Genomic DNA, 26,370 nt, shown 5'->3' with positions numbered 1-26,370 from the left:
GCTGAGGGTTCTAGTGGGGAGTGGGGTGGGAGGATGGGTTAGCCTGGTCATGGGTATTAAAGAGGCACGTTCTGCATGGAGCACTGGGTGTTATACGCAAACAATGAATCATGGAACACTCCATCAAAAACTAATGATGTAATGTATGGTGATTAATATAACATAATAAAAAAGTAAAAAATATATATATATAAAATACGGGGATTAAAAGACTAGATGAGATTTTTTTTTTTTAAGTTTAGAGAGCATTAAAATGAGTGCCTAAATAAATGTATCAAATTTTTATACACTAATTTAAGAAAAACTATGCTTATTACTTTTATTTATAACTTTTTGTTTTTGCCATCTTCTTGTTTGGTTCTGCTGGAAGCAGAAATTGTTATGTAGTTTTAACTTCAGGGTTTGTAGTTTGTTTTTTAATCAATGTAGATTATACTGTTAGTGGAAAGGCAAATTGGTACACTTTCATGGCACAAGTTACAATATATATCACATGTCTTAAAAATGTTTATATCCTTCAACCTAATAATTCTTCTTCCATGTACTTAGTTTAAAGAAATAATCTGATATATTCCCAAAATTATGTCAAGGATGCTTATTGCAATATTACTATAATTGCAACCAACTGAAATGACCAACAAGGAGTTATTGATTGAATAATTTAGAGTATAACCATAAAAGGAGATTCTATGTAGTTATTAAAAATGATAATTTAGAAGAGTAATAATTTAGGTAAGTGTTATTACCTAAGTGTTAAGTGAAAGTCTTATAAAACCATATATAAAGATAATTCCAATTTTATTTAAGTTTATATAAATATATCCATGAAAAATATAAGCATGCACGTCAAAAGGTTAGCAGTTATCTAGGTAGACATATTATGGAAGACTTAAAATTTTTCCTTAATTTTGTCTATAGTTCCAAAGTTTATAATATAACTTATATGTTTCCCAAAGTTTATAAATTCCCGTTCCTTTGTAGTCTAAATAAGTAATATAAAATGTTAAGATTGCAGATTTTTAAAGAAATGTTTTCTCATTTAAAATCAATAAATGAGGGGCTCCTGGGTGGCTCAGTCGGTTAAGTGTCTGCCTTCAGCTCAGATCATGATTCCAGGGTCCTGGGGTTGAGCCCCACATTGGGCTCCATGCTCCGTAGGGAGTCTGCTTCTCTTTCAGGCTCTCCCTCTGTAGCTCCCCCTGCTTGTGTTCTCTCTCTCTCTCTCAAGTAAATAAATAAAAATCTTTAAAAAAAAAAAAAAGTAAAATCAACAAATGAGTTACACAAGGAATTGAATCCTTGGGCATTTTTCAGCTTATCTTTTCCAACCTCTTTTTACTTTGGACTAGATATTGTAATACGTATATTCTCATGATTTTTTTTTTTTTGGCTCAATTGTTTTGCCATAATTTGTATCAGATTTCCAAATAAACCATGAAAGGAACTCATTCATTCCTTAGACACGTTTGAAGGAAGCTTCCTGACATAAAGGGAACAGAAAAATGAGCCAAGGGTACCTTTCTCTAAGAAAACCCCAAGTGTGATTTTTAAAAAGCTTTAAAAAAAAAAAATTGGAGGTACTACTCTGTTCGTGGTTGATGGCGTTTGAGGCAGTCCACAAGCACTGTGTTTCTTGACTGTACATCAGACTACTCCCTCCTCACCCCCAACCCTACCCTGTGTGTTATTATTCTTGGAATTGTAAAGCATCTTCTAACTGATGGGTACATTTCATGTAATAGTTTTGTAATTGTAATTTCATTTTAATTTTCATTTTTCAATAGTTTTGTAAATGTAATTTCATTTCATCCCTTCTAAAATACTTTTTTATTAGAAAATATTTTAAATATGCAAAAATATACACCTACCACCTACTCTACTCATACACCATCAACTAGAAATATATATACGAAATCCCAAGATAGGTGCAATTCTGGCTGCAATGTCAACATTCCAAACAGGAAGTTGAATTTGTAGAGCTGGAGATATTTAAATAACCATTTAAATAACCAATGGATGCAAAGCCTTTGCATTTCTTCGGTATAGTAGTAGGATCAGGAAAGCCCTTCCCCTCCTCAGTTCTGCATTCTCTCTTGCAGGGAGGAGGTATGGAGGCCACTTAGAATATTATTCATGTAATTTGTCTAGAATCTAGTTAGAATCTTCTTGATGAATTGTCCCCTTAGTGAAGTATTCAGTCTGATATGGTCTCTAAGGTTTGTTTCTGTTACTTATTGGTGGCTGTTGATTTCATAAGCACCAGAAACAGTTTCAGAAGGTTGCTGGGTAGCTTCCAGATCCTACCAGCCACTGTGTTTTCAGAAGTGGTGCTGTGAGGGTACACTTTCCACCAGACCCCAGATGGAACAGAGCCCATTTACCTGGGCTTTCCTACTTCCCATGTAGGGACAGAAGCACCAAAGTGGTCATGAAGCATCTGGCAATCACAAACATTACATATTACAGTAGGGAGATGAAAGAACATTTCTCTTTGTTTTGGATTCTCTACCTTAAAAGCCCAGTCGATTTATAAACAATGGTTACAAATGAATATATGCTTTTTTTTTTTAAGAAACACCTTAAATGATGAATGCCTTCATAACTGTTGGTAATGATATAACCCAAACAACGTGAGTTCATTCCCTCCTTGGTGAGTCACAGGTATACCAGATGGAGTTGTCACACAAAGTAAACATTGTTTGCAGCAAATATAAGGAGATCACAGGGAAGAACTTCCAAAGCCATGACTCCCCAAGCAAGAGTGAATGGGTTCCTTTTATTTAGGGTTAGGATGAATTTTTAGATAGAGAAGCCTTGTCATCTGTGTAGAGATGGGCATAAGGCCATGCATGCACCTTAAGGAAACATGCCTTTACATACATTATATGTTAGGTAAATGAGGCTTGTGCCCCTCCTTGGGTGGAGATTTTAGTATTAAAATGAGGTAAATATAGTTGTCGGTCATTCTAGAGGTCAGTCTAATGGTCCATCTGTGCAGACACGAGTCAGGGGGTTACATTCTAACTGGTCTGGGTGGTCTGGACTGGCTGGAGGTCTTGTCAGGGCAGACACTATCACTTGAGGGGTGGTTTCAGTTTCCACTGGCCTGAGCTAAGAGATAAGCTGGAAAAAAGAGCTTCAGGAAAAATGGGGGACAAAAGTCAGTGAGTACTAGTAGGTGAGCAGCAAAGGTCAGGTCTTGGGGTCTAGCTGGTGACAATAACAGATGTCACTTAGGCAGCACTTTTTCTGTGCTAGGTACTACTGCAAGTGCTTTATATATGTGAGTTCATTTAATCCTCACAACTCTATGAGTTAAGTACTATTATTATTATTATTACCACCATCCCCATTTTATAGATGAGAAAATAGGCTCAGAGCGCTTAGCCCAGGGCTATACAGCTAATAAGTAGTGAAGCCAGATTTGGAGCCTAGGCAATCGGGCTCCATCACCCTATGCTGCCTTTGGTTGGCTAGCCGTATTTCCAGTAAACTGGGGTAATGACAGGCCTGATGTTAACAGTAGCAGCACCATCCCAAACACCTTGTTGAACCACAGATGTCATTCTAAGGGATGATCCTGAGTTGAAAGGCACGTAAATTTGCCTTTACTAAAGGCTGATGCCCTTTTAAGGCACCCATCACTTGAAGGATAGCCCTAGGGTTCCCTATGGCAAAGGGAAAGTTTCTGTAATTCATACTGTCAGCTAAATCTTTGCATTTGAATAAGAAGCATCAGAATCTGAATTGAGACCACCCATGCCAAACAAGGAGAGGCCAGACCTTTCAGATTAGGTTTGGACTGAGATTACAAACTTCCTGCAAATGGTAGGCACCAGACCCAGCATTTAATCTTTGGCTCTACCATTTATTAAATGGATGACTTTATTTATTTAGCTTTCCTGATTTGTTTTAAATGTTAGCCTTATATAACTGTGCTGTTTAAAATCCTTCAATCTCTTCTAATTGCTTGGTGAGTAAAATCTGAACTTTTAAAAAAGATTTTATTTTATTTATCATCTATTATCTATCTATCTATCTATCCATCCATCTATCATCTATCTATTTGACAGAGAGAGAGAGCACAGCAGGCCGAGCAACAGGCAGAGGGAGAGGGAGAAGCAGACTCCCTGCTGAGCAGGGAGCCTGGCGGGGCTCCATTTTAGGACCCTGGGATCATGACCTGAGCCGAAGGCAGACGGTTAACCACTTAACCGCTTAACCAACTGAGCCACCCAGGTGCCCCTAAAATCTAAACTCTTGAACACAGCCCACAAGGACATGCAAAATCTTGTCCTTGCCTACTTTTCCAGTCTCAAGGAGCACCTCTTTCCCGTTTGCTTCAACTTCTCCAACCTCACTGGCCTTTCATTAGTTCCTTATACTTCTAACAGACTCTTTCCTTTGCCTCACACGTCATTGTTCCTCCTTTCACCTGGGTACTCATTGTTGAAGTCTTAACTAAAGTGTCCCTATCTTAGAAAAGAGGCCTGCTTTCCTGAATTATCGTCCCAATCCTTCTACTTTATGGCCCTTGCTCCAACTTTCTATAATACATTATTTCCTTAATTATATTTTTAATATTTGTCTCTCCCACAGTTTTTAGCCCTTGGAAGGGGCAACCTAGAGGCTCTGTTTGGTTCACCATTGCTTATTAGCACCTAGCACAGTGCCTAGCAAATAATAGGTGCTTATTTGATAAATATTTATTAAGTCATGAATGAGCCTCAGTATGTTTGTATATAAAAGGAACTTTTTAGAGTTGTCGTGAAGATTAAATGATATTTATTCACAAGCACTCACACATCCACAGCTTAGCACAGTTCTAATATATGAGTAAATCCTGAATAAATATTAGTACTCTCCCTTCTTTACCCTTTGATGTTAGTGACCTCAGTTTGGGCTCTTTTTAGCTTCTCTTAGGCCATGGTTAAGGATGATGAATGATGGCTGGTGGAAATGCTGGGTGTGGGGTATGTGGGAATCCCAGGAAGAGAGAGCAGTGTGAATAAAAGCAGAGGGCAGAATAGTGAATGCAAAATTTGAAGAAAAGGGGTAATTTTGATTGAGTAAAAATCAGGGGCTATGTGAAAGAGTTATGGTAGGAAAGAAAATAGACTTGATTCAGATTTGGAGAGTGTTACTAAGGAGTTTAGAAGAGAGGTTGACTAATTGATACAGATTTTGAGTTATTTGCAAGGTTGCTTGGGACACTTCACTTGTAGCAAGAAGGAAAACATGGAATATGACTGCCAGTACAGGTAGGTTTATAGAATTGGCAATAATTTCTTTTCCCTTGCTGACTTTTCTTTTGCTTACCAATTAAGTGCTGATACTTCCTGGACTCTGGTTTGGTATTATTTTCTCCTTATTCTGTTCTTTTTCCCTGACTCCCTCATCTATTTTCCCATTATAATCATATAATTGGACTCTCTTATGCTTACGAGTATCAAATTATATTCCAATCCAAAGCACAAAGTCCAGACCCATCTAGCCAATACTCTCCAGATTCCTCTGAGATATCTCAATCTCATTGTTTCTAAAACCCACCCCACTGTTTCTCCCACTAACATAGACTTCTTCTTATATTGCCTGTCTGTAAGATAAGGCACCAGCAGTATCCTTTCAGAATCCTGGGAGTCATCTGGGTTTCCTTTCTCTCTCTCCCTCCTTTTTATATGGAATTAGGGTCAAATCCTATAGATTTTACCTCTTTGATCCTTCATGCCTGTCCATCTCCCCTTTTCCATCTTCACTGATGCTTAATTAGGTCATGCCTGAATCAGTTCTCACCCAGCCAACAGTTCCAATAAGTCTCCACTTCTCTAGCTGAGTATTTTCTTCCATTGCTTTCCCTGCTTTCAACAATATTTCTAAAATGCAAATTGGTGTTACTTCCTGTCTTAAAAATACTCAGTTTCTCTTCATCCATGGGATAAAGTCTAAGAAGTTTAATCTCTTTATTATCATCTATGAGATTTGTCATTTCCTAGCAGAGGTCATTCCAGACTCCTCTGCAAGCAGAATCTGCTACTTTCCTCTTTTACGCACTTCACTCTGTTTTCGGTCCAAAACCAGTGCCTAACACAGTGCTAAATATATAGCAAGCTTTTTAATTAATGTTTGCTGAAATAAAATGGCATGAAGACTGGAAACAGACTTGGAAATGGCTTTTACATGGGGAGTGGAAGGAGAAAGCAGAGCCAGGAAAAGAGTGAGAATGGGTGAAACAAAGAAAGAATAGCCACTGAAATTATGGAAGACAAGAATAGCCAATGGAATTAGAGAAGAATAACCAGAGTGTTGAGTAATAAAATCCATTTACCTTTGGTTTCTAAAGGAGGAGGAAGATGTATAAAAGTGTCAAATATAGCAGAAGGATCAAAGAGAAAGAGTGAGCAAAGATTTAATAATTGGGTAATTAGGAAGTCATCGGTGAGGTTTGGGAGAAGAGTTTTAAGGGATTAGTGGGTGGGAGGTAGAAGACCCATGGTAAACACTGAGAAATGTGTGGCAAGGAGGTTGGCAAGAAGTGCCCCTGAGAATTTTAATCAAGAAAGGAAGAGTGGTATCATGGAGTTCATGTTAGGAGCAGAAATTCTCCCCCAAAATATGTATTAAAGCCACCCCTTCCACTTAATTTGAGAAAGTTAAAAAATGTGATGGAGTTGTTTTATGCCTTCCTCTGCACACCAACTGCTTTTGAATCTTGAAAAGATTATTAGGATAAATGTTGAATGTGTAAGGATTTGGATTTGGTTTGGGAAAAATGATACATAAGCATATATATGCACAAGTGTTGGAGAGAGAGAGAGAGAGAGAGCTTTGTATATATGTTACTTAGTTTTTCAATTTGTCAAGTATTTGTACAGATTTTAAAAAGTAATGCATATTATCATTTAATATAGTCATATAAAAAGAAAAGAAAATCCCATGTAATTCCTCTTCCCAGAGAAAACTATTAGCATATCCATATTATGTGTGTGTGTATATGTGTGTGTGTATACACCTATTGCATGACTTAATTTTAGCATCCTAACTCAAAATTTTAAAGATTAGATAGGAGGGTATGGGGTTCGTTTATTGTAGAGTTCTTTTGCTATGGCTGCTGGTTGGAACTGCTTATAACTATTTTTTTCCAGTGGAAGCTCCCAGTATACTTTTACATTTAATGACTATGCTGTTTGAATGCAGTCTAACAACATTGAGGAATTTATGACAGAGGTTTGTGAGTAGCAAGCTAAGGCCAGTGTTTCTGAGCTTAATGACCCAAAGAGATATGGTCAATCGATAATATGTTGTAAAAATTGTACAGAATAAATAATTCAGACTTTTCTCTTCTACCAAAATAAACTCACCATCTCAGCAGTTCTTGTTGGGCCTTTGATTCCCTGAATGCTACCCTCCATGACATCACAGCTCCTTCGTAACCAGTCCAATGACTTTTGGAACCCTTCGGTCATCCAGTGATTATAACCAGGAGTGTCCTAAAACCTTGAGGGAGAGGCTATCTTCTGTTTTTCTGAGCTAGCACAGGAAGTAGAACCACTGGGACAAAAGCTCTTGCCATTTCTTGCCATTTTTCTAGCTGACTGCTAATGGGATTTAGGATTTGGCTCTCTATTGAGACTTTTGGGGAAACTTAAACTCTGACCTAAAGAGTTCCATTAGGTTTGAAGAAGAAAGCAAGCAATGTTGTTACATCGTGCTGGTCCCTTATGGAAACTATTGTTTCAAAGCTCTACTTTTCAGTGTTTGAAGCCTGCCTCGTCACATCGTCTGCACAGGAGATGAAACTAGCCTGACTTCTCATGCCAGCCACACTCTGATATTGCTCTCTTCCCTTTTACAATGTTCTTTACATGTCATGCCAGAAAAATAATAATTCTGTGAACCTTTTTACCCCCGATAAGTGCTCACACAATGAATTTAATTAAAATCCCCTTTATCTATTATGCTGAAAACAAGGAATTAACAATATCCATTAAAATGACTATTACATTCACATCAAATGGATTTTAACACCCAGCTAAAATGATGTGGAGGAAGCCATAATCATGTGGGGCCCAATATGGTGTATAATTTTTAAACCTTTCAAAACCCTAAATTATTTTAATCTTCAAATGTAATTATCATAAATGTCAGTCATACTTTCTCAAGGCCTCTTTCTGTTGAACAAAAAGAAACAAATGAGATTGTGAAGACTTTAAGCTTTACAAACTCATGATTAACTCTTCCATTACCAGTGGACTCTCAGGCTCCAAATAAACAAGACATTTTAAGGGTGTCACAGGGCCTGCTTGCAGAAAATATAATCAGGGGATTATAGTCAGTGGGTTATAGCATTCCTTGAATTAGTGTTGGTTGGCTGATAATGCCAATAACTCTTTAACAATAGCTATAGATTCTGCTTTTTGCCACAAATTTGTAAAAGTGATTATGTAATAATCACTGTGTGATAATATTCAACTTTATATAATAGGTGAAGTTGTTCATCTTCTTGGCACCTTCAATGGGTAGCATTCCAGAGTCCTATCAGGTTGAGACACATAGTAAATATAGTGATTGTCTTTCTTATGGCATTGAAGAGTATATTTATCAAAACCAAATTCTATTGCTCAGGTAAAATTTGTCCAAAGAAAGGAAGAAGACGTATTATTTCTTGAGAAGAGAGAGCCTAGTTTTACTTGAGGGGGTGTATTAAAAGATGATGTCAACAGAAGAGACACAAACTTATTTTAGTTAATTCTTTACCACCATTTCCAATAATATACTTTATCCAAATTATACATTCTAAGGTACTTCCAGGAAAGAGTTTTTTAGGTTACATTATCTGTTGGGCTCATAGGCATCTCCTTTTAAAGAGACAAGTTGCCAACTCTTTCCATGTGCCATCTCCCTTCTGACACCAATCATTACACAGTCCAAATTCCAAATTTCGATTGGAAACCAAACACATAACTCACAAACACCACTTCAATTACACACAGGTTATAAAATTATCTGAAAATTGTTAACCTGTTAGATATTTAGAATTCACATCATACACTAGAAAAGTTGTCTTGTTAAAACCCTCCTCACATCACTTCCACCCTGTCACATCAACCCAGGGCTCAATCTTTATTCTTTTTCCCTGATTATTTTATTGCCTTATCTGGTACTTGTCCCTTCTTTATTGTTGGTAAGTTCTGAAAGCCTGTCATATTGAGCCTGCTGCTACTCCATTATTTGCTTTGAACAAACGCTATTATATCACCCTAATAACCACAGCTGTGTAAGCATCTATCAGTCTTCTATTGTGGTATAATTTCTATATATGAAAGCAATTTGCCCTCAGTGTCTGCTGATGATTTCCATTGTTTGTATTGACACATTGCTCAACCCTCAACCCTTGGCTCTTGTCTACCCCCTCTTTCTCTCCCTCCCACTGGAGCAATTTTAGCCTTTATCCTAAAATGCTACTTTAAAATTAATGAAACTAAAGTGGCCTTAGCCCTTCAGTGACCAAAAGGGCAAGATAAAGAAAAGAGACTGGCTTACCAAATCTTGAAAACATCTCAGTCTGATGGCTCCTTTCTGAGACATCATTATTATCTGTGTGTGGATCGCCATGCTGAGAGTATTATTACCCTTAAGAGTGCCAAGGATGGAAACTTGAAACTGGAAGCTGTCTTTGGACTCTGTTACAGAGACAGCAAGTGGTCCCAGTGATGTCACTGTAGACGGGAGTTGGAACAACTCCAAGCTAAAGGTCTTTAGAGCAGAGACAGATTCTGACCTTGGACATGGCTATGAATGTTGAATATGCCATGATGTCCCTGTTGGTGGTTTCACCAGCATTACCTTTACAGTGTTACCTTGATGCCATACTTGGGAAAGGCTTTGAATGAGGTCCAGAAGCACAGGAAGCAGAATGGGGATAAATATCTTTCCATCTCTTTAAGTTTATTAAACATCTGAATTTCACAAATGAGTAAAGTAAGGTTCAGAGAGGTTAAGTAAGCAATCCAAGTTTTCTCAGCCAATTAGGTGACCGAGTTAAGATTCAAACTCCAAGCCTCTCCTCTTTTCATCATATCTCTGAAGTGGAGGTTGGGGTAGCTCAGCCTCTCTGGGCTGACACCAAACCAGGGTTTTGTGATAGTGGAGAGGTAGAAGTAACTCCCATGGACACACCAACATTCAGACTCACATAGGGCAATGTATGTGTGAAGTGAATGCTGACAAACTGTTGTCGTAGACTAATCAGCCGGGTAGAGCATCCAGAGGTGGCTCATTTGGAGCAATTTTTCAGTAGTTGTCCTAAGTCACCCATACCATCTGAAAATGGTACCTAAAGCCTCAGATCAGACCAAACCAAGGGCTTCCTGTATTCTGTGTTATTAACTATCTGTTTGATATGTGTGTATTTATGCATATGTGTCTGTGTATGTGTGTGTTGTTAGTATTATAATTAATCACAGGATTAGCCTGATCCTAATTTACTTTGTAATAAACTTAAAACATAACTTCACAATACTAAGTGCCAAATCCTAATCTGTCTGCCTTCAAAATTGATCTAAAATCTGACTACTTCCCACCACCTCCACTGTGGTCACCTTAGATAAAGTGACCATCATCACTTGCTCAGATTACTCTAAGAACTTCCTTATAATTCTCTGTGTGCATCTACATTCTGATTCTACCTAGCAGCCAGTGTGCTCCATCTAAGATCTATATCAGACTACATCATGTCCCTTATCAAAGACTTCAAAGGGTGTCCCTTCACAGTTGCATTATATGCATCCCATGTAAAGTCCCTAAGAGGGATGGTCTGAGCTCTTTGTATCTATCTCATTATAACCACCTCTATATCCATCTCTTACCACTCTGCCCTCACTCTCTCTGCTCTAGCCATACTGGCTCCTTGTTTTCCACACATATCAAACATGCTTAAATTTTAGAATCCTTGCACTTGCTGCTCCCCTAACTGGAATGCTCTTCTCTCCATGGATAGCTCTCAGTCACTCACATTATTTAGGTCAGAAAGGGTTTCCCTGAGCTCCCCACCCCCATGACACCCTACCCCACCCCACACATTCACTTTCTATCCCTGGCTCTGAATGCTTTTTCTTCATAGCACTTAACACTAATTGACATCGTATTGTAGATTTACTTGTTTGTTTGCTTTGGTTTGCTTCGTAGTATGTCTCCCCCACTAGAATACAACTTATGAGAAGAGGGATAATTTTTGGTTTGTTCATCACTCTGCCTTCTGCCTCTAAAGTGCCAGACACATAACAGTTTCTCAATAAGTATCTTTAATGGACTAATGAATGAATGCAATCTGTTAACCACTTTAAAAGATCCACTTTTGTACTTCTGCCAAATGAGTGGAAAAAGTAGTTTACCAGAGCTTCATTATGCACTTATTAACAAATATTTATTAAACTAGGTGCTGGGACTGCAGGTACAAATAAGGCAGTCTGTATTTAAGGAACTCTCGCTGGAGGGCGAGACACACAGAGGAGTGTTATGACAGAAAGAAGCAAATGTGACTGTGGAAGTCGGGGGAAGTTTCCTAACCTGGTCAATGGAAAAGAAAGACAATTAGGGTTTCTAGAGATTTCTGGAAGAAGAGATAGCTCAGCTGAGTGCTAAAGGATCCTTAGGACTTAACTAAAAGAGAATGTTGGATAGGTCAACCTAGATAGCAGGAGGAACCACACGTGAAAATGCACAGAGAGAGAGAGAGAGTGACTTTAGGAGAACTCCAGTTAGTCTCATTCATGCCCCATTCATTCTTGCATGGGAAAGGGATGAGAGTAGCAAGAGATGGTGGTTTAAGATAAACATGGACAGCTGGCAGGTTTCTCAGTGAAACAGAAGAAAATCTCTTTTCCAAAAAACTTTAAAGAACTTAATATTTACTGAAATTTTTGGAAATTCTTCATGGTTCTATATGAAGTTCAGAGGTGAAAACTTGGCCAATATAGATTCTTCTAGTTCTGTTTTAGGGAGACATTTTTGAAGCACTTTGTTTACTCTAGAGATCCAATACATTTTGATATTTTAAATAAAGAAATATGTCTTTTATTATTACATATATATAGCCAAGTTTTCAATGGCTCCGAAACTTTAGCTGAGTCCCAGAAATTTTGGCTGAGAGCACTAAGACAATCTCTCCTGATATCAAAAATGGCTTGGGATTTCTAAAGCCAGAGTTCCATGTACTCTGTATTAATATAAAAGTCTCATTCTGAAGCCTTCTTTAGCAGACAGCATTCTACTCCATGAATGCACCTTGTAGGGAGGGCCAAGTGGGCCTTGTGGGGATTTGGATTTGTGATTTCAGTGCTTCTAAGTATTTTACAGTTGATACACAGACAACTAAATGATTCCCCCAGGACTCCCCTATTCTACCAGTGGAGGAGGTCAACATAAATAATCTATGGACAAATGCTGGCTCTTTTAGGTGGATTTATTAGAATCCTGTTGAAAGGATTACACACTTCCAGAGTTAAACTCAAGCCTGCTGAACTGGCCTAAAGCATTAGTGTTGACCCTTCCAAAAAGATATTATGTAGCAAAATCTCAGACATTTTTATTATATCCAGTTGGAAAAACAAAAAACAAAACCAAACTCACTGAAAAAAAATTCACTGGGTTGAGTACAGTTTTTTAAACTTCTGGGGAGAACGTTCCTAGAGCCTTTCCAACTGCTTATTCCCTCAGAGTTCATTGTGACCAAATTCACAAAGCTGTGTTCTGGCATTAGTGATAATTACATAAGCAGATGTACCACTTAAAGCTTTGATCTTAATGGTTGAGAATTAAACAGGGTTGAGCCTTGTCACTACTTTAAGGGGAGGTCTACAGGGAATTTTAAAGGTCTGCAGCAGTAAACCTTACTTTTTGATATAGTGCTACTCAAGAGCAACCTGGAGTATAGTGGTTGTCCAAGAAAGCGCTCTGGGTTGTCCAGAAGTTTATTCATGCAGCCATTATCCTTCATATCAATTTTTAAAAGATGACAGTAACAAATTACAGGCATTTTTAATTTAAAAATTTTGGCAAAAAAAATGATACCTGGTGTTTAAAAAACAGAAATGTTTAAGAAACATAGAGCTTAATCCAAACATTCAACTATCACTTCCATGCAAGTAGCCCCTTTCATCATCAGCAAAAAAAGAAAACAAAAAAACTTGCAGGTCTGGATCTGGATCTGTTCTTAGTCCTCTGTTTTCAGTTGTCTACTAGAAATACCAGACTCACTGCATGGAGAGAAAACTCATTATTTTCTTTCTTCCTCTAGGCCAACTACTGTTTTCCAACTCAGGCTTCTAACCTAAGAAATAATGAAGCTGTCAGGGTACAACAGACATAAATGAGGTAGGACCTTTGACTCTACAGTTTTCTTCATCTCTAAAATCCATGAAGTCATTTTGATGTGTCATTTTCTCCATAAGGTGGCTCTTGAGTCTACCTTTTCCTCTTCATTCCCACTACTTTGATTCAATTTCTCATTACATTATATGGGATTTGGAGGGCGAGGACCCTCCTAAACCGAATCATTTCCTTCTCTCGTTCCTGAATATTGCTAAAATGATAGGCTTCCTTAAATCCTACTTTGTCATGACATCTTGTCATAAAATTCAAACTCGGTGCCAGCTTTAGTAGTCCCCCATTGTTCCTCGATAGCTGTGCCTGCCATTCCCCATTGCTCATTGGCACATACCACTCATTCTCTTCTGAGTCTCTTCTGCCCTCGGTACCATATCATGCTTATTCTGTTGGGACCCTTAGCAAGAGTACTGGACTGGGAGTCAGGAAGTGTGGGTCTTAGCTCTACTTCTGTGAATTATCTGTGTGAACTTGGGCCTGTCATCCAACTCCTCTGGACTTCAAGTCGAATACTAACCAAAAGAAGTTGCCATTATCAATATCAATACCAGTATCATCTAAAGTAAACATGAAGGCAAAAGAATTACTTACGATTTTGAGAAATATAAAAAAATGATGAAAGGATAAGCTTAGGAAAAACATTCTCAAATTTTATGTACACAATTACCTCAAAAATTTGATTTAAAAACTGACAAATTTGCAGGGAGAAATGTACACAAAATCATCGGCATTGGTACTGTATCTCTGTCTTTGATAGCACAAGCCAACTAAAATAATTTTATATCTATGTGTATAGAAGATTTGAACAGCAAAATCAGCAAAATTGGTCTAATTCACCTATCTGGAATATTGCATCCAACAATTAGATAACAATCATTCTTTTCAAGCACATATAAAACATTTATGAAAACTGATCATGTGCTATGTCATAAAGTTAACCACAACAAATTTCAAAGGATTGATGACATAAATACCACATTATCTAATTGCAATGCCATTAAGACAGAAGTCATTAATTCCCTAAAAATATGAAAAAAATGATTGAAATTTAAAATATATGTTACTAAATACACTCATGAAACAATGAACAAATCATAAATTTGGAATATAATTATAATTTAATATTAATGAGGGGCATCTGGGTGGCTCAGTTGGTTAAGCGACTGCCTTCGGCTCAGGGCATGATTCCAGGGTCCTGGGGTCGAGCCCCACATGGGGCTCCTTGCTCAGTGGGGAGCCTGCTTCTCCCTCTCCCTCTGCCTGCTATTCCACCTGCTTGTGCTCTCTCTCTCTGTCAAATAAATAAATAAAATCTTTTAAAAAAAGAATTTAATAATAATGAAATTCCTACTGTCAAAATCTTGTTAGGTATTTGAAGTGGTATTAGAAAGCAATTATTAGCCTTAAAGAAAGACTCACAATTAATAAGTCAAGTACCTTAAGCATTGAACTTAATAAAGTTAGAAGAGCAAGATAATCCTAAAAAAGTGGATGGAAGAAAATAATAAGAACAGAAAGTAATAAAATAGAAAATGAGGAAACACAATGAAAATCCACAAAACTAGAAGTTGGTTCTTTGAAAAATACTTATAAATGAAACACTGACAAGATTAATCAAGAAAAAATTGATGAAATTACAAATAAGCAATATTAGAAATGAAAAAGGGAAGAGATGTTATGCAAATTAAGAGGATATTATAAATAACCTATGCCAAAATATCTGAAAACCTAGGTGAAGTCAATAAATTATAGAAAAATACAGTTTTTGAAACTGACCCAAGAAGAAATATATGACTAATTATATAATCATTAAGAAAGTTGAATTGGAGTTTAAAAACATTTCCATAAAGAAAGCACCATGCTCAGATGACTTTCTGGGCAAGTTATACTAAATTGTCAATGATAAAATAATTCTAAACTCATTTAAACTCTTGAAGAAGACAAAAATATTCTCCAATAAGGCTAATATTACCTTGATACTGAATATCAGGCAAGACTATTAATAAGAGGTCAATTTTATTATTAAGCATGGACACAATAATAATAGCAAATAAAATCAAGTGACATATATAAAAGAGAGCCATGACTAAGGTAGGTTTATCTCAATGATAGTCTAAGATCAATTAAGTAAATTATCACATTAACAGAGATGGGAAATCAAATGTCACAATACTAAATAAGTTAAAAAAAAAGCATTTGGTGGAACTGAATATCCATTTTATTTATTTTATTTTTATTTTTATTTTTTTAAGATTTTATTTATTTATTTGATATATAGAGAGAGCACAAGTAGGCAGAGTGGCAGGCAGATGGAGAGGGAGAAGCAGGCTCTCCGCTGAGCAGGGAGCTGGACATGGGGCTGGATCCCAAGACCCCAGGATCATGACCTGAGCCGAAGGCAGCTGCTTAACCGACTGAGCCACCCAGGTGCCCTTGAATATCCATTTTAAATAAAACTTCTTGCAAACTGGTAATAAAAGAAACTTTATCTAATGTAAGGATCTGCAAAAATCCTATGGTAAGCATCATATTTAACCATGAAATGTTGAAAGCATTTCTTTTTATATCAAAATGAAGTAAAAAATTGTTCAGATGGAAAATTCTAAATATTCTATAGGAATTTTACTATAATTAATATGAATTTAGCAACATCATTATATACAAAAGTCATATACTAAAGTTTATTGTTGGTTATGCTAACATAACTGCATAATAGAGTCTGTGAGGAATTGAAGTGGATAATGTCCATAAAGCACTTATCACCTGGAACTCCAATGGTAGAATTGTTATTGATGTTAAAAAAAAGTCAGTTGCATCCCTGTACATCAGCAACTAGGTAATGTCATTTGAAATTACTGTCTTAGCCTAGGTTTCTTTAGGAGTCTGAAACAAAGGTTTTTGTGCAATTAGGGAAGTAGAAAATGTGATACCATTTAGCAGTTGTGAAAGATGGGGGAATAAATGAAAAAGAAAAGAAAGCCAAGATAAGTCTGTGTTAGTGATCTGGCCACAAGAACTTCTGAAGATCTTAGGCAACACATCTCAGAAACATCCTTCTGTGGTGTGAAAGAGGGAAGCATTTATCCATATGCTCTTGTCCACCAGTGCTCCAGGATGGGCCCAGGAGGGCTAACTTCCAGATTGCCTACAGATGAGCACCATGAGTGTGTCAGAGAGGCTCAGGGCAGGCATTAGCCCATGTGAAATATGAACAAAGGCACTGTACTGTGTATAAGGTTGCATGTAATTAAGCTGGCCAAATTTGGAGATTATATTGTCATGAGGGTTGGAATAAGAAGTCATGAAATGATGCACAAGAGGTGTTTGATGCAAGTGTTCTATGAAACACAACAATGAAAGGTATGAAACTAAATAAATCTAACAAACGGTGTTAAAAATTTCTGTGATACAATGTTTGTGTTATTAAAAAACAGTAAAACCAACCAACCAACCAACCAACCTAAATAATGATCTCGGATAGGGAGAGTCAATGGTCTGAATTGGCAGATCTCTCCAAGTTGATTTATAGGTTAAAAAGAATTCTCTAGGGCGCCTGGGTGGCTCAGTTGGGTTAAGCGACTGCCTTCGGCTCAGGTCATGATCCTGGAGTCCCAGGATCGAGTCCCGCATCGGGCTCCCTGCTCGGCAGGGAGTCTGCTTCTCCCTCTGATCCTCCTCCCTCTCATGCTCTCTGTCTCTCATTCTATCTCTCTCAAATAAATAAATAAATAAAACACCTCAGTAAGATTTCTTATATTGTTTTGTTTTTATGGTATTGGATAAGCTGGTTTTAAAATAGATACTGTAGAGCATATGTCCAAGAAACTAAGGCCCCATGCTCCTGAAGAGGAAAGCCCGAGTGTGTGTGTGTGTGTGTGTGTGTGTGTGTGTGTGTGTGTACATCTTTCCCTGCCATATACTTGATATATATGCAGGGAAAGACTCATTGACAAATGGAACAGAAAAGGGAGTCCTTACACTCATGCATGCATAAAAGTAATTATCAAATGGTGACCTTTTATATCAGTGATTATATGAAATGATATGATAAATGATAAAATATGAAAATGATAAAATAAATTGAATCCCTACCATATTCCATAATCAACTATCAATTCTAGATTGAATAAAGACTTAAATGCCAAAGCCAAACCTAGAGAACACTTCAGGATTCAACAGCGAAGAATATATTATTATTTTTTTAAAAAGTTAAAGGTAAACCATTAAGGAAAAGACTGATAAATGGTACTAAATTAACATTTAAAGATGTTAAATTAATATTTAAAAGTTCCATAACCAATACCAAACAGCAAGACACATTCCAGGAGAAGATTAAACAATCAAAAAAGGATTAGCAGCTAAACACCAGAAAGGAAGATAAGAACTCAGTAGAGAAATAGGAAACCGACCAACAAACAAGCAAACAAAAAACCATAAAGAGGTTTACACAGAATATGAAACACAAATGGTTCATAAACACATGAGAGCCACTCAACCTCATTTGCATTAAGGGAATAACAGATTAAAATCACAATTAGATACATTTTACACACCAGTTGGGCCACTTTAAAAGTCTGAAAATAACAAGGGATGGTGATAACTTGAAGCAATGGAAACTCTCATCGGATGCTGCCGGACAGTCAGCTGGTACAACTGCTTTGGAACTGTCTGGGGTTACCAAGTGAAGTTGAACTTGAGTATTTCTTCCTTGCTCTGGAACCCAAAGAAACTCCATACCGTGCACCAGGAAACATACAAAACAAGCATGTTTTTAGTAGGGTCATGTCTAAGAGCAACTGGGAACAGCTGAAATGCACATATTAATATTAAACATTAATATTAATATTAAATATTAATTTAACATCTTTAAATGTTAATTTGGTACCATTGTGAGATATTCATACAAATGGAGTGCTATTCATTAGCAAAAACAAACCAACCATCACTATGCATCACCATCAGCATGGATGCAAAACTGCAAGTTCAGGGGGAAAAACATGAGGCAAAGTAATATAACAGCATGATTAGTTCCTACAAAGTTTAATACTAGCAATCTATTATTTAGGGAGACCGACACAGAGGTTGTGAAACTCTAAGAAAAACAAAGATATGATAAATATGAATTCAAGATATTTCTGTCCCACAGGGGCTTCTAAAATACTGCTGATATTTTTTTCCCTTAACCTTAGTGCTAAATACATGGGTTTTTAAATATTATTATTGTTTAAACTGTTGAAATTTGTTTAATGTACCACTTTATGAAATGTTTCGACATAATAAAAAAAAGTTTCAGTGACAGATCAATCTCATGAATAACCCATTCTGGTTTTGGACATGTCTACTTTATAATCTCTTTCTTTATGTTAAGCTGAAGCATTCAGCACTTATTCTTTATTTGGTCTATAAAGTTTCATAGAGAATCAAATCCTACTTACACATGACAGCTTTTTAAGTACTCTAAGACAGTTGCCTTGTTCCCTTTTAGGCTTCTTTTTTCCCAAAAATCAACCTTCCTTAAATCAGGTTTCCAGATACCTCACCGTTTTGGCTACCTTCCCCTGGACATGCAGCCAGAACCGAGGGCAACATTCGTTTGTTCTGGCCAGCAAAATGTCTGATGGGACTATTAACTTTCTTGTTTGGGACACTACACTTATTGATATAGCCTAAAACTGACCTAGGTTTTTGTAGCCTTGTACACCTCATGAATTTATCTTGGGTTCTGTGTCATTTCAAACCTGAAGTCTTTTCAGTTAAGGTCTATGTAATAAAATTTTCTTTCTCATCCTATACTTGAGAGGTTGATTTTTTAAAAACTGTATTTGGGACTTCACATTTATTCCTACTGTTTTATCTTGGAAATTTGGTTACATTGTTTTAGCCTACTGAGATCTTTTCAGTCCTGATTCTAACATCTGTGTGTTTACTTTTCTTCCTAGATTTGCATTATCAGCAAATTTGGTAAACAAATATTTCATTAATCAAGCATTTATTTAAAAACTACCATGTATAAGGTAATGTGCTAGGTAATGCAACATTCACCCCAGTAGTAAATAAAAACATTAAAATGGAGACGCTCCAGAGTAAAGACTTCTCTCCGAATTGATAATCCACTCATAATCAAAAACTTTTGATATTTGATAAAAATTGGCACACAGATTTACAGTCTACATTTCCCTTTAAAAATTTCCCCCATTCTCACAGTCACATCTTTGTTGGCAAGACCTAAATCTATACCTTCAGCCTTGACTGATTTTTTATATGTGATTGACTCCTCTGTTTTGCTACTTCACCGTCCATAAAACTAAGCTATATGCAGGATTTTCTTTTTGCCAAAACCTGCCCTTTTCCCTCTATTATTATCCGTATTGATTAATGACTTTAACATCCTCTCACTCAGTCCCGACAAACTTGAAGTGGTTTTTAATTTAAAAAAATCGTATTGATTTTTTTCTTAGTATAGAAGAATATTGGATCCTGTTATTTTTATAAAGAAGAAAATTAGTAGTATAATGGTACAAATAAAAATTAAAATAAATATTCATAACCTCCATCTAGAAATGAGCATTTTATATTGCTATTTATCCTTCTGGCCATTGTTCCATGCATTAGAGAAACACAATCATTATTCACTTACCTGAATAAGCAAAAATTTTAATATAGTGTGAATGTATGTAACTGAAAGAATAATAAGGAAGTATCTATGTGATTATCACCCCTGTCAAGAAATAGATATGGCAAATGTGCAGATAACCCTCATATGCTCTTTCTGTGACTACTTTCCCCCTCTACAAATGTTTCTGTCGTGACTTAGAATATTATAGTTTGTTTTGCTTGGTTTTTAAACATTTATTTAAATGAAGTAATATGCATTCTTTTTGTGTCTGGAAAATTATTTCCTATATTATGTTGGTGAGCTCTATCCACATTGTATGTGGGACAGTAGTTTATTCATTTTCAGTATTGTGTAGTATTCTATTGAATGTGCCACAAAATATTTATCCAGTCTAGCATTAATTAACTTCTGGGTGGTTTCCAGTGTGAGGATATCATGAATAGTGCCGCTATGAACATTCTTTTGTATGCACACATGTATTTCTCTTTGAAATATGTCTAAAAATGGAATTGTTAATAGGACATATGTATATTCAACATCAGCATAGGATGTATGTTTCCAGAGTGGTTCTACTCATTAGAATCCACCAGCTCTCTATGAGAATTTTAGATGTTCCATATTCTCACTAACACTTAGGATTACCAGTTTTATTTTAGCCATTCCAACTGGTGTGTGTTGATATCTTCTTGTGGTTTTGGTTTACATTTTCCTAAAGTGTCATAATATTGAGCACATTTTCATCGGATACCTTCTTTTGTGTACTGAGTCTCTATAAATATCTTCTCCCAATTAGTGCCTTACCTTTTTGCTCTCTTAAAATATCCTTTGACAAGTGGAAGTTTTTAATTTTAATGTCTTTTCCTTTAGCATTAGTGCTCTGTGTGTCCTGATTAAGACATTTTGGCTTACCTCATATTACTGAGGATATTCTTCCATAGTTTCTTCCGGAGGCTTCACTGTTTTATCTTTCACATTTAGATCACACTATACCTTTAGTTGATCTTTGTGCATAATATGAGAAATATTTTCTTTTATGATATGCCTATCTAGATGAGCTAGAATAATTTTTTAGAATGACCATTCTTTATCCACTGCTTTAGAGTACCACCTTTGTCATGAACCTATTGTATGTATATGTAAGGATATTAATGGACTGTTTGTTCTGTTCTGTTGATCTAGGCATCTATTCTGTTGGCAATACCATGCTCCCTTAATTACTGAAACTTTATTTTTTATTTTTTTTTAAGATTTTATTTATTGTCAGAGAGAGAGCGTGCCGCAGGCAGAGGGAGAAGCATCCTCCCTACTGAGCAAGGAGCCCGATGTGGGACTCGATCCCAGGACCCTGGGATCATGACCTAAGCCAAAGGCAGACGCTTAATGACTGAGCCACCCAGGCGTCCCAATTACTGAAACTTTAAAATAAGTCTCAACATCTGTTAAAGTCCTTTAATTCTTGTCCTTCAAGATTGGCAAACTTTTGCCCTTTGTAAATTTACTTCATTTTAGAATTTGCTTGTCACTGTCTACCAAACAGCAACAACAAAAACCCACTTCCTGAATTTTGACTGCAAGAAATTTGAATGGAAAGGTCAATTTGGGGAGAATAGATATGTTTATTATATCTTCATTATATTGTAATATATTTTATTCCTCTGATTATTTAATGACCGCCCATTGGCTAAATATGGTCCTCTGCCTGTTTTTGAAAATGGAGTTTTGCTGGAGCACAGCCACACCCATTTATTACATATCGTCTGCATTACAGGGCAGAGTTTGATGGTTGTAGCAGAGACTATCTAGCCTGCAAAGGTGAAAGTATTTAATATTTGACCCTTTACAAAAAATACTTGCTTGCCTCTCATTTGAATATTGCTTATTTCTTTTTATAATGTTTTGTATTTTTCTGTGTGGGACTCCTAAGATATTTCCTTAGATTAGTTTCTAAACATGTAATATATTTGGATGTTGTTATAGATGATATAATTTAAATTTTCATTTTATGTTCTTTGATGTTTAAAAAATACTATTGATTTTTATATACTGACTTTGCATCCAATCTGTAGATTCTTTTCATTTTTTTGTGTATAAAATCTTATCAGTTTTTATTTCTTCTTTGCTACTTCTCATATATATTTATCAAATTGGTGATAATGGGAATCCTTGTTTTGTTACTGATAGTAGAGGGAGAATTTTAACATACCACTATTATGTAGGGCATTTGCTGTTTGCTATTTTGTTGAAATAATTTTCATCAGATTAAAGAAGTTTTTCTACTCCTGGTTTGCTTCTTTTATGAATTATTGAGTTTCATTAACTATTTTCTCTGAATACATTGAGATATTCAGTATGCTTTTACTTCTTTCTCTGTTAATGTGGGAAGTTATGTTGTTTTCAAATGATAAACCTCATATTACTGAAGTAAACCCAACTGATTGTGATGAATTATTCTTTTGGTATTTGTTTACAAATAAATTTAGATTAGAGTTAAATCTTGCAAATTTTGTTGTTTTGTTTTTGCAATTATAATCCTAAGAGAGATTTGGCTATAATTTACCTTATAAGGTTTGATATCAAGGTTATGCTGCCTCAAAAAATGAGTTGGAGAGTGTTTCTTTTTTTTCATTCTCTTGAAGAGCTTATTTAAGATTGGTATTAGTGCTTCCTCAAATATTTCATATAATTTATCAACAAAGTCATGCAGGCATGACTGAATGGAAAAAAATTTTCATTGAATTAAATTATATTATAGTTCTAGGAAAGTCTATATTCCTTTAAGATATATAAAATAGTGGCAAACATTCCTTTTTCTGTAACAACTAGAAAAACCTGGATGAATTGAAAAATTATATATACCTATTACTTGTATCTCTATCTCTGTATCTATGCCTACAAAAGTTATCAGAAAATAGTGAATGTATAGAGGTCTAGAGGAATTAATTTCCAAGAAGAGACCTTCTACATGGACAGAGTTTGGCAGCCATGTTCCTCTGGGGGCTTTTACCAAGTCCAGTTATAAGTTGAGGTTTCCACACAGACAGGCAGAAATTGATGAGGGAAAGAGAAATCAGGGAGCTTTTAATGGAGGGATGGCACAGCCACTTGAAAACTGGATGAGTCCTAAATGCATAGCTATTTTCCCCCACCATATTTCTCCATAAGACTCTTGTCTAGGGTTCTGCAGGAGGGAGATGGGAGACTGGGCTGAAATACTCAATAAAAACTATTTCTAGTCCCAATACTTAGAAGCCAAAGTTCTGTGAGGTGGAAATGTTTATAATAAACACGGTACTGCTCACGCCTTTGTAATTTAGTCTAACTAAGGTGGCAACCCGAAACACTTACCCAGCTTAATTCCTAATTAAGGAGTTCAAAAGAGCCAGTTACCCTCCCTGTCTGACAAAGAAAAGTCATGTCCTCTGAGGGAAAATAATATTGACTCCAGTCTCTATTGTCCTTTTTGGCATACATAAAATAATTATGCAGCGTATGAAGAAGGGAGAAAATGTGATCCATAATCAAAGAGAAATACATATCCCGGACCCCAGATGATCCAGATGTTGGAATTAGTAGACAAGGACTTTGAAATGACTGTTACACAATTTGTTATGGAAAAATAGAAAAAAAATGGAAAAATTTGATAGAAAGATGGTGAATTTTGACAGATAAATACAATTTTAACAAATTTTCCAAGCAGACACTATGGATCTGAAAACAAAAACAATATCTGAAATTAAGATTTCATGGGAATGGCTTAGCATTAGATTGTACATGTTAGATAAAATTAGTGAACTCAAAAGCAAGTCAATAGAAATTGAAATGAATGAATAAGAAGAGTTTAAGAGACTTGCAGGACAGTCAAACATATAAGCAGAGTCTCAAAAAAGAAGAAAAGCAAAAGAATGATACTTAAGCAATATTTGAAGATACAATGGGCAAGAATTTTTCAAAACAGATGAAAGATAGCACTACAGAGATCTAAGAAGTTCAGCATGCTCCAGTCAAGATAGTATGAGAAAAACTATGAACTTAATCAACTATGGCATTTTCATCATTTTTGGAATGTTCTCACCTCTTTGTTTCTCTTCTTCTTCTAGTAGTCCTGAAGGTACAGTAGACCTTCTTAATGTATGTCCTTAGACTCTTATTCTCTTAGTGTTTTTTTTTGTATTTTTCATGCTTTTAAAAATATATGTTTTATTCTGAACCCTTTCCTTTCACCTAATTGTCTTTGAATTCACTAATTCTCTCTTCACCTGCAGCTTAGCTCTTCTTGTTTATCCATTGAGTTATTAATTTTGATTATTGTATTTTTGCTTTCTGAAATTGTGCTTTGATTCACTTCTTTTACAATTGTTAGTATTTATTTATTTATTTATTTATTTATTTATTTATTTATTTATTTAAAAGATTTTATTTATTTATCTGACAGAGAGAGACACAGCGAGAGAGGGAACACAAGCAGGGGGAGTGGGAGAAGGAGAAGCAGGCTCCCCGCGGAGCAGGGAGCCCGATGCAGGGCTTGATCCCAGGACCCCAGGATCATGACCTGAGCTGAAGGCAGACGCTTAACGACTGAGCCACCCAGGTGCCCCATACAATTGCTAGTTTAAAAAAAAAATACTTCCAATCTTGAATTCTATTTCTTCATGCATATTCATCAAATGTTTAAATGTCTATTATTGATACTTGATTCAGCATTTATTTTTGGTAACTCCATTATCTAGATATTTGATTGCTTTGTTTCTTTTACTATCATTCCAGGCCCCCATCACAGTTTTTGTTTTGTGCATATGTGTGTATTTATTTTTGATTGAGTGTAAGGCATTATATATAAATAATTTGTAAACTGGATAATGTTACTTTTCCTCAGCAAGGTTTTACATTTGTTTGACAAGTGGCTAGGGGCACCGACAATCCGAGACAACTTTAGTCTAATTTCAGGGTTTGAGATTATTATCTAATTCTTTGTGAGTTTTGGTATATTTGTGATTTATTGTTATTCTTATGGTGCAGCTTTTTGAGGTCTTAATATAAAGCATTGGGGTCTTGGATTTTCATTTTTGTCCCTCTATCCTAAAAGTTTTTCAAAATCTCTTCTTAGGTTCTTAGCCTCTCAGTGGCTTTTCTAGAATCTACAAGCACTTACAATTAAAGTGGCCTCAAATGTCAGACACACCTCTCTGGGACCTTTTCTCTTAAATCTTTGACCTCTAATTTTCTACTGTCTCCTTAGGTCTCATAGCTTCAGGAAATCTAAAAAAAAATTTTGTCTAACTTTTCTATTTGTTTTCAATGGGAGCTTTTGCTTGAATTACCTATTTTGGCAGTATTGCTAAACACAATTTTAAAATAACTATTGTGTTAGTTAAGTTTGGATGCTTATAACAGCAAACACCAGTGGCTTGAATACCAGAAAGGTTTATATCTCTCTTACATTAAAGAAGACCAGAAATAATCCATCTAGTGCTTGTTTGGCATTTCTGTGGTCATTAGGGACCTGGGATATTTTTATATTTCTGTTCTACTAGACTTAGAATGTGGTTTCCATCCTCAAGTTTGTCACAGAGTCTGAGATGGCTGCCAGGACTCTAGCCACCATGTCATTAGAAGCATAAATGGAAGAATGGGGAAAAAAACCCCCACAAGTTATCTGATCTTTAGGGGAATATTCTCAGAAGTTCCACCTAACATATTTTGCTTTTATCTCATTGGCTAGGATATAGTGTCATGATCACCTGGCTGTAAAGGGGGTTGGTAATGTAGAATTTTATCTGGTAAGTAGTCTCAAATAGAATGGGGTTATGATATTAAGAAATAAGAATAGAGTAGAATGGATATTAGGCAAGTAACTTGTAGTCACTGATATAGCTCCATAATATCCCTTAATGTGGTGGACTATAATTAATTTATTGTTGCACATTCATGTTTTTCCCACCTTTTCCATTATTATAGGCATGCTGTGATGAACCTCATTCTGTAAAATTTTTCATACATATACATTCTTATGACCTATTTTAAAATATCTTTGTATTATTCTTTGCCTTTTAACTTGGTCAATAATAGTTTGTATGTAGAGTAGTATTTCCTTATAATATCTAAAGATTTTCCTTTGTGATTTTTGCTGTTATATGCTTTAATTATCCATCCTCCAAAAGAGAGGAGTTAAATATTTACCTATCTTTTCTAGTAATTTTTTTCATGATTTTATGTGTTTTTATATAGGAACATATTTCATACATGTGAATTTGATTACACACATTATTTTTTAAATGAGGACCCCTCAGAGGGCAAGGTCCAGATTGTAGTCTTATTTTTGTCTCTAACACTAAGTACAGTACTTGGATCGACAGGTACATCATACCTGTAGT

The 26,370-nt window shown here is 35.9% G+C and overlaps 1 long non-coding RNA gene across 1 annotated transcript in view; it reads left to right on the top strand.

The window, feature by feature from the left end:
* LOC123861841 (uncharacterized) overlaps window positions 1–22,276 on the top strand; it is a 184,012-nt gene extending 161,736 nt beyond the window's left edge. Inside the window, exon 5 of the long non-coding RNA XR_008508165.2 lies at window positions 21,247–22,276. This is a non-coding gene — a long non-coding RNA (uncharacterized LOC123861841). The remainder of the gene's footprint in view (window positions 1–21,246) is intronic.
* The last annotated feature ends 4,094 nt before the right edge of the window (window positions 22,277–26,370 follow it).

The sequence above is a fragment of the Mirounga angustirostris genome, unplaced genomic scaffold (assembly GCF_029215605.1).
Source record: "Mirounga angustirostris isolate CCGP_5_RB_7025 unplaced genomic scaffold, mMirAng1.0.hap1 SCAF_9, whole genome shotgun sequence".
Classification (NCBI taxonomy): domain Eukaryota; kingdom Metazoa; phylum Chordata; class Mammalia; order Carnivora; family Phocidae; genus Mirounga; species Mirounga angustirostris.
The sequence above is the reverse complement of the archived record's forward strand: the minus strand, read 5'-3'. Positions and strand labels throughout refer to the sequence as shown.